Source organism: Musca vetustissima, unplaced genomic scaffold (assembly GCF_032173495.1).
Source record: "Musca vetustissima isolate MV318-11 ecotype Yass unplaced genomic scaffold, APGP_CSIRO_Mvet_v1 utg58329, whole genome shotgun sequence".
NCBI lineage: Eukaryota > Metazoa > Arthropoda > Insecta > Diptera > Muscidae > Musca > Musca vetustissima.
The window spans coordinates 3,234-12,569 of NW_026873477.1; the positions used below are offsets into that span (position 1 = coordinate 3,234).

The window sequence follows — 9,336 nt, forward strand, 5'->3', positions numbered from 1 at the left end:
GATTAAAATATTAAAACAATAAAAAAAAAACTATAATACATCTAAAATATATTACAAAAAATTTTATTTAAAATAAATAATGACTTTTGATTCTTTACTATATTTGCTTTTTCTCACATACACACATTTTCGAATCATTAAAAACACACACACACAACAACAACTATAGACTCCTTTCATATATAACATTTTGTATTATCATATATAGAAATTCATTTCGTATCATTGTTTTATATACATACATACCACACACACACACAAAGGTGATCCTCCTTTTTTTTTACAAAAAAAGAATAAAATCTTAAAGAAATTTAATTTAATAATTTGTGCCATTAAAGCTTTAGCATTGCTGCGCGAACACAATTATATGTTTTCTTCTTCTCTTTTCTAAACTATATATATTTTTTAATTTAAATTTGTTTTCTTATACATACAACAATACAAATATATATTTATAATAAATAAAAAAATTATGAAAATTTTTGGAATTTTGATAAGAAAAAAAACAAACATGACATTTTTTGTTTATATTAAATTCTACACCACAGCATAATTTTAAATTTTCTTAGAGGGGAATAATGAGGAAATAATTGATTTTATATTCATTTAAAAAATACATATACAGCCTTATTCTAGATGTCAATTCCATGTGAATTTACTCGCTCTTTCCCTTCGCCTTATTCTGAACAACATTTTCCAGTGAATTTTTTCGCATTCTCGCTTTCGCCTTATTCTGAATGAAGTTCGAAAGCGAAAAAATCCGCTTTGGCGAAAAATTAGGTATTCTGAATTACAGATGAGATGAAATTTTGTGCGAAATTTTTCGCTAATAAATTTAAGGGGAGTTGACTACAAAAACATAAGTAATAACTATTTTTATGAAAAATATTTACACAATACTTATTCTATGACGATTTAGTATATTATAAATGATAGTAAGCAAATTTTTAACTGGAAAACAGCCAATAAAATGCCATTGGAAATCCTATTGATAACGATGCATGCTGCCAAAGAATGTATGAAGGTAATAAGGAATATTTAAGTCGAGTTTGATGCATTTTGGAGGCGAAATACGGACATTTGTGTGAGGATCTGTTTCTCAAGAAAAAAATTTTAAAAATTATGGAAAAACCAAATTTGCCTGATGAGCCGCTTAAGAGTGAAAAACTGATATAAAAATTATGAAAGAACAAAAAATATTTTTTTTTTTCAAAATTATCGTGTGCATGATTTGAATGAAGAAATAAAGGAGTAGGAGCAAATCATAACATAACTGACCACTTTAAGAATTTGGGGAGATAAAATATCAAAATTAAATAAAAAGGCACACAATTATGTAGTGAAATAATAAACTGTGAATTAATTAATTAAATCGCAGATTTCTTCCTATTATTCCTTGTGTTTTTGCCATCATAAAAAAATGTTCTTTTATTTGTAATCTATTGTAGTTGTTGCAACAAATTGCATCAAAACAATGAACAGCTGTTTCACACGCCATATTGTAGGTTGCCATATTTTCAAACTTTAATTTATTTTCTTTTAATTACAAAGCATTTATACAGCGGATTCTTGATATTTCACATTTGTATTGCTATAAAGTTTAAATAACAATAAAAAGTAACAATTTTTAATAACAAAAATCAATAAATAATATATTGAAAAATATTACACAATTAAATTACAATGGGGCAACACACATTGCAACTTAAATTACAATATGGCCACACACAGCGCAACTTAATTTACGATATGGCAACACGAATCTTTTTTTCAACCACCATTTTCGAAAACTCGAATCTGCATCTCGCATTTTTTGCGTCTACCTATTCATTCAGAATAAGGCGAGAATGTGAAAGCGAAAAATTTTTTATATGCGAGATATCTCCCAGCGAATATCCAGAATAAGGCTGATAATTAAATATTATATTATTCCAACATTGCATTAATATTTGAGAAACATGATTCATTTCAGTTATCTCGCTATCGAAAAGAATATATTTTGTATTTATTTTTGATACGCGTGTTAACATTACCGAGAAATTTTTAACATACGTTGTATTCTGTGACTTATGTTTAATTTTGATAAGACCCTTTCTTTCTTTGGATAAGACCCTACGCTTTATAGCAACGGATTCCAAGTGATTTGGTCGAGTTTCGGGGTTTTGAATGCCCACAATGTTCACACATGACCACTACATACCTTATTTTAATAAGTTTCGTGGAGTTGAGCTATCTTCTGCTAATTAAACATAAACAGCCTTATTCTGGATGTCAATTCCATGTGAATTTACTCGCTCTTTCCCTTCGCCTTATTCTGAACAACATTTTCCTGTGAATTTTTTCGCATTCTCGCTTTCGCCTTATTCTGAATGAAGTTCGAAAGCGAAAAAATCCGCTTTGGGGAAAAATTAGGTATTCTGAATTACAGGGAGTAGGAAATTTTGTGCGAAATTTTTCGCTAATAAATTTAAGGGGAGTTGACCACAAAAGCATAAGTAATAACTATTTTTATGAAAAATATTTACACAATACTTATTCTATGACGATTTAGAATATTATAAATGATAGTAAGCAAATTTTTAACTGGAAAACAACCAATAAAATGCCATTGGAAATCCTTTTGAACCAAGTATTGCCAAGAAATGTATGAATCTAATAAGGAATATTTAAGTCGAGTTTGATTTTTGGGGGCGAAATACAGACATTTTGGGTGAAGATCTGTCTCTCAAGAAAAAAATTTTAAAAATTATGGAAAACCCAAATTTGCCTGATGAGCCGCTTAACAGTGAAAAACTTAAATAAAAATTATGGAGGAACAATTTTTTTTTTTCAAATGCAAATCATAATTTTGGAGAATAAAATATCGGAATTAAATAAACAGGCACACAATTATGTAGTGAAATAATAAACTGTGAATTAATTAATTAAATCGCAGATTTCTTCCTATTATTCGTTGTGTTTTTGCCATCATAAAAAAAAATGTTCTTTTATTTGTAATCTATTGTAGTTGTTGCAACAAATTGCATCAAAACAATGAACAGCTGTTTCACATGCCATATTGTAGGTTGCCATATTTTCAAACTTTAATTTATTTTCTTTTAATTACAAAGCATTTATACAGCGGATTCTTGATATTTCACATTTGTATTGCTATATAGTTTAAATAACAATAAAAAGTAACAATTTTTAATAACAAAAATCAATAAATAATATATTGAAAAATGTTACACAATTAAATTACAATGGGGCAACACACATTGCAACTTAAATTACAATATGGCCACACACAGCGCAACTTAATTTACGATATGGCAACACGAATCCTTTTTTCAACCACCATTTTCGAAAACTCGAATCTGCATCTCGCATTTTTTGCATCTCCCTATTCATTCAGAATAAGGCGAGAATGTGAAAGCGAAATTTTTTTACATGCGAGATATCTCCCTAGCAAATATCCAGAATAAGGCTGAAAGATAATCAACTCTATTAGTAATATTTTGGAAATGGGCAAATATGAATTCACAACTTCGGCATCGTAATAAAATGAAATGGTAATCAACTAATGTAATTAAATAATTTAATTAATTAATAGTAATTTTTTGTACAGGGAATTTACAAAAAGCGATCGGGCCGTGCGTGGTGTAAGAAAAAAACAGTCTAAATTTATGGTGACTTTGCATTTGAACAATTTGCGACTCCGAGGTCTACATTTATGTTTATTTACGATTCTGTTGAAAATGTTTTCACGATAAATGTTTTACGATTTCAATCACATGTAGGGTATGTGATAGCTTAATCGATTTTTGAAACAATGTACCAATATTGTAATAGAATCTATATAAATGTTATAGATTTTATGGACATAAATGCGAAAGTTTTTTTATTTATACTTCAGATTTTTAATTGTAATAAATAAACGATATTGATTTCAAATCACATTTATATCATTAAGTCTGTTTGCCTTACTTTTTGATCTTATTATTATTTTTTGACATACTCAAAATTAGTATACAATACTCACCCTAATTGTGCGCGCTTTTCGTTGTTTTTTTTCTCGAAGAAAAAGTCGTTTAATAACATATTAAAGATTACAATAATACAAATGAAATATATATTTTATAGGCGTACCAAGTATAAAAAACATAATTTTTTGTATTAAAAGAAATTAGTTTTTATTAAAAAAATATATTCCTCCAAAACTAAGTAAACTCCAAAAAGTTTTGGATGGATGGTCATTCAGTAAATCTTTGCAAATTCTTATGGACTTATGTTTTGCAGTGAATGGTTGTCCTGCATCCTTAGACAACAAAACGAGATGATTGATTATAATCCTAATTAATTTATAATAACTATGAGTACATACAAATAATAATACAACCATGAACACCTTTAAAAATAATAATTTAAATGATTTTTTATTCACAGATTGATTTTTGGAGCCAACAATTAAAATTCCAGTTATAAAAAAAAAAAACAATTTTTGAACTCAATAAACGATTGTTGTATAACAATTTAAAATGGAAAATATTCCTGCGTTTTTGTGGATAACGGATCTCTTCACTGGTTGGTCCATAATTCTAATTCTAAAAGCATTAATATCCGCTGGAATATTTATTTCATATTTGTAATCTGATTGAAGTGTATTTTGTTCCAAAATCCTTTTAATTTTGTTTCCTTAACTTTCATACAATCACATTTGTTCTAAGACGGGAAGACTACTATTTCGGATCTTGACACGGATCGCCATTAGGGATATTCTCCTCAAATCCTAATTATAATTTTTTTCATAGAGCTAGAATTAAATCTCTGATCCTTTAGACCATATTTTCCAATTAGCTCTAACCATTTTATGTAAAAAATTACCATAATTCATTTGCAGTTTATTTACGAAAAACCCCTTTCACTTTTGCTTAACTTTCATACAATTGCATTTGTTCCAAGACTTTATCGTATACATATTTCTTGGCTTCGGTGCCCCAAATAAAGTCTAAGTGGGCCCATTTAGGGAATGGCACCAAATAATCCAATTTCATATTTGGCAATTTATCGCGTAGCTTTTGGACATCCTTCACATCGCACATCCAGTCGTTAGAACCATAATACAACATTACCGGAGCTTTGGCATTCGATAATTTATAATCGGGTGGATAGAGAGCACCATTATACTCCCAAGGATTTCGTATAATGCTATAGTCAAATTTACGGAATTTCTTAGAGTTGTGTAATTGACAGAAATGTAAATTCTGATTGACCGAAGCACCAGCTGGAGAGGTGGCCTTGATGTGTGGCAGAAGTTCCTATAAAATATGACATAATATTGGTTATTGATTTCTGAATAAAAAATAAAATACTTACATAATCCAACTGTTCGGAATCATAGCCACCAATTAGGAATATTTCATTGGCACACATTTCAGCATATGGCGAAGTGGCCTGACACATTTCAATTCCCAAATCCTGTTTGAATTTATTGCTAGGCATAAATTCCATGGAACCTACAACCTCAACCATGGCATTTGGTTGACCCAAAATGGGAGCAAATGCCCTGGTCAGTGGACTTTTCATGTTGCCCATATAGGCGGCGGGACCCAGTAGATGAGCCGATTTAATTTTATCATTATATTTTGGTTTTTCGGACATCATAACTAAATACACTGTTGTACCTTGAGAATGACCCACATATTATAACTTTTGCTGCCCTGTATTTCTCAAAATGTAATCGATCATGTTGGGTACATCGTAGAGACCAATTTCATGCCAACTAAAATTCCAAAAGATTTGCCAATAAGTGGGCCAAGTCTTGTGTTTCTTCGAATAGGTGTTGCCACGGGCATTACCCATCCATACATCATAACCAGCATCAGAGAGAATATATCCCAAAGCTTTGCCGGGGCCCATCAAAATCCAATCGACAGAGGAACTCAACATGCCGTGCATTAGAAAGACTACTGGTTTTTGGACTGCAGCATTGTTCAATTTGGGTGAAAAGGGTATACGATGTACGGTCAAAATGTAGCCATCATCTGTGGTCACCTGGTGGGTCTCCACTGGATAGCCATCGTCGATAATGCGTTCAGCCTACGAAGTTATAAAATGAACATTGAAATTATTAGCTTCCATTGGGAATATACAAACTTACACAATCCGAAATTGGTCTTTTACCGGCCTCTACATTTGAGGCACATAATGCCAAAAATAGTATACCACCTGTTATTAATGCTATTCTCATGTCTTCAACACTTCAACTGAAGTCTAAATTTGTCATGGTTATGTCTTTTATTGGTCTAGTCCATTTTTGGGGGTTTTAATTTTCAATGGGCAAATATATCTGCATTTTGATTAGTACTTCGATATGAATAAGTGTTTTATATTTTTTGGGCACACGCTTAGGTTGTATTTTATTACCCCCTCCTGAGATTCGTTAAAAACCATAAAACTTTCAATGGGGGTCCGCTATTTATGACCAACTTATTGAATAGATAAGGAAGTTTCTTTATTTATATTTCTATTATTGGTTTGCAGGTAATTTTTTATTTGATAGAGTTTTTGATAAAAAGGAACGACGCACAAGTTTTGCAATTTTTCCTGTAAAGACCTAGGAAAATGCTATTTAAAAATCCACACTTTTTGTAAAAATATACTTAATTAATTTTCAGTCATAACAAAATTAAAATTCAGTCATAACAAATAATCAATTTTTGAACTCAATAAACAATTGCCGTACAACAATTTCAACGCGAAAATACAATAAGGTATACCATCATCATCATTCATATTGGGTGTTTTCGCACATCCTTCACATCGCACATCCAATTATTAGCAAAATAACACAGCTGTGCTAGTCCTTTGAAAAATATTCTTTAAAAAATCCACGCATATAGCTGTGCTAGTCCTTGGAAAAATATTCTTTAAAAAATCCACGCCTATAGCTGTGCTAGTCCTTGGAAAAATATTCTTTAAAAAATCCACGCCTATAGCTGTGCTAGTCCTTGGAAAAATATTCTTTAAAAAATCCACGCCTATAGCTGTGCTAGTCCTTGGAAAAATATTCTTTAAAAAATCCACGCCTATAGCTGTGCTAGTCCTTGGAAAAATATTCTTTAAAAAATCCACGCCTATAGCTGTGCTAGTCCTTGGAAAAATATTCTTTAAAAAATCCACGCCTATAGCTGTGCTAGTCCTTGGAAAAATATTCTTTAAAAAATCCACGCCTATAGCTGTGCTAGTCCTTGGAAAAATATTCTTTAAAAAATCCACGCCTATAGCTGTGCTAGTCCTTGGAAAAAAATTTTTCTTTAAAAAATCCACGCCTATAGCTGTGCTAGTCCTTGGAAAAATATTCTTTAAAAAATCCACGCCTATAGCTGTGCTAGTCCTTGGAAAAATATTCTTTAAAAAATCCACGCCTATAGCTGTGCTAGTCCTTGGAAAAATATTCTTTAAAAAATCCACGCCTATAGCTGTGCTAGTCCTTGGAAAAATATTCTTTAAAAAATCCACGCCTATAGCTGTGCTAGTCCTTGGAAAAATATTCTTTAAAAAATCCACGCCTATAGCTGTGCTAGTCCTTGGAAAAATATTCTTTAAAAAATCCACGCCTATAGCTGTGCTAGTCCTTGGAAAAATATTCTTTAAAAAATCCACGCCTATAGCTGTGCTAGTCCTTGGAAAAATATTCTTTAAAAAATCCACGCCTATAGCTGTGCTAGTCCTTGGAAAAATATTCTTTAAAAAATCCACGCCTATAGCTGTGCTAGTCCTTGGAAAAATATTCTTTAAAAAATCCACGCCTATAGCTGTGCTAGTCCTTGGAAAAATATTCTTTAAAAAATCCACGCCTATAGCTGTGCTAGTCCTTGGAAAAATATTCTTTAAAAAATCCACGCCTATAGCTGTGCTAGTCCTTGGAAAAATATTCTTTAAAAAATCCACGCCTATAGCTGTGCTAGTCCTTGGAAAAATATTCTTTAAAAAATCCACGCCTATAGCTGTGCTAGTCCTTGGAAAAATATTCTTTAAAAAATCCACGCCTATAGCTGTGCTAGTCCTTGGAAAAATATTCTTTAAAAAATCCACGCCTATAGCTGTGCTAGTCCTTGGAAAAATATTCTTTAAAAAATCCACGCCTATAGCTGTGCTAGTCCTTGGAAAAATATTCTTTAAAAAATCCACGCCTATAGCTGTGCTAGTCCTTGGAAAAATATTCTTTAAAAAATCCACGCCTATAGCTGTGCTAGTCCTTGGAAAAATATTCTTTAAAAAATCCACGCCTATAGCTGTGCTAGTCCTTGGAAAAATATTCTTTAAAAAATCCACGCCTATAGCTGTGCTAGTCCTTGGAAAAATATTCTTTAAAAAATCCACGCCTATAGCTGTGCTAGTCCTTGGAAAAATATTCTTTAAAAAATCCACGCCTATAGCTGTGCTAGTCCTTGGAAAAATATTCTTTAAAAAATCCACGCCTATAGCTGTGCTAGTCCTTGGAAAAATATTCTTTAAAAAATCCACGCCTATAGCTGTGCTAGTCCTTGGAAAAATATTCTTTAAAAAATCCACGCCTATAGCTGTGCTAGTCCTTGGAAAAATATTCTTTAAAAAATCCACGCCTATAGCTGTGCTAGTCCTTGGAAAAATATTCTTTAAAAAATCCACGCCTATAGCTGTGCTAGTCCTTGGAAAAATATTCTTTAAAAAATCCACGCCTATAGCTGTGCTAGTCCTTGGAAAAATATTCTTTAAAAAATCCACGCCTATAGCTGTGCTAGTCCTTGGAAAAATATTCTTTAAAAAATCCACGCCTATAGCTGTGCTAGTCCTTGGAAAAATATTCTTTAAAAAATCCACGCCTATAGCTGTGCTAGTCCTTGAAAAATTTTCTTTAAAAAATCCACGCCTATAGCTGTGCTAGTCCTTGGAAAAATATTCTTTAAAAAATCCACGCCTATAGCTGTGCTAGTCCTTGGAAAAATATTCTTTAAAAAATCCACGCCTATAGCTGTGCTAGTCCTTAGAAAAATCTTCTTTAAAAAATTCACGCCTATAGCTGTGCTAGTCCTTGGAAAAATTTTCTTTAAAAAATCCACGCCTATAGCTGTGCTAGTCCTTGGAAAAATCTTCTTTAAAAAATCCACGCCTATAGCTGTGCTAATCCTTGGAAAAATCTTCTTCAAAAAATCCACGCCTATAGCTGTGCTAGTCCTTGGAAAAATATTCTCTAAAAAATCCATGCCTATAGCTGTGGATGTTCTTGGAAAAATTACCTTTAAACGTTTAAATAATTTATTAATAATATTCATAATATTTTTGTGATAAGTTGAGTATTTTATTATTCGTAGC

The 9,336-nt window shown here is 31.4% G+C and overlaps 1 pseudogene; it reads right to left on the bottom strand.

The window, feature by feature from the left end:
* Window positions 1–4,910: 4,910 nt before the first annotated feature.
* Window positions 4,911–6,229, bottom strand: LOC133325525 (lipase 3-like; annotated as a pseudogene).
* Window positions 6,230–9,336: the final 3,107 nt, after the last annotated feature.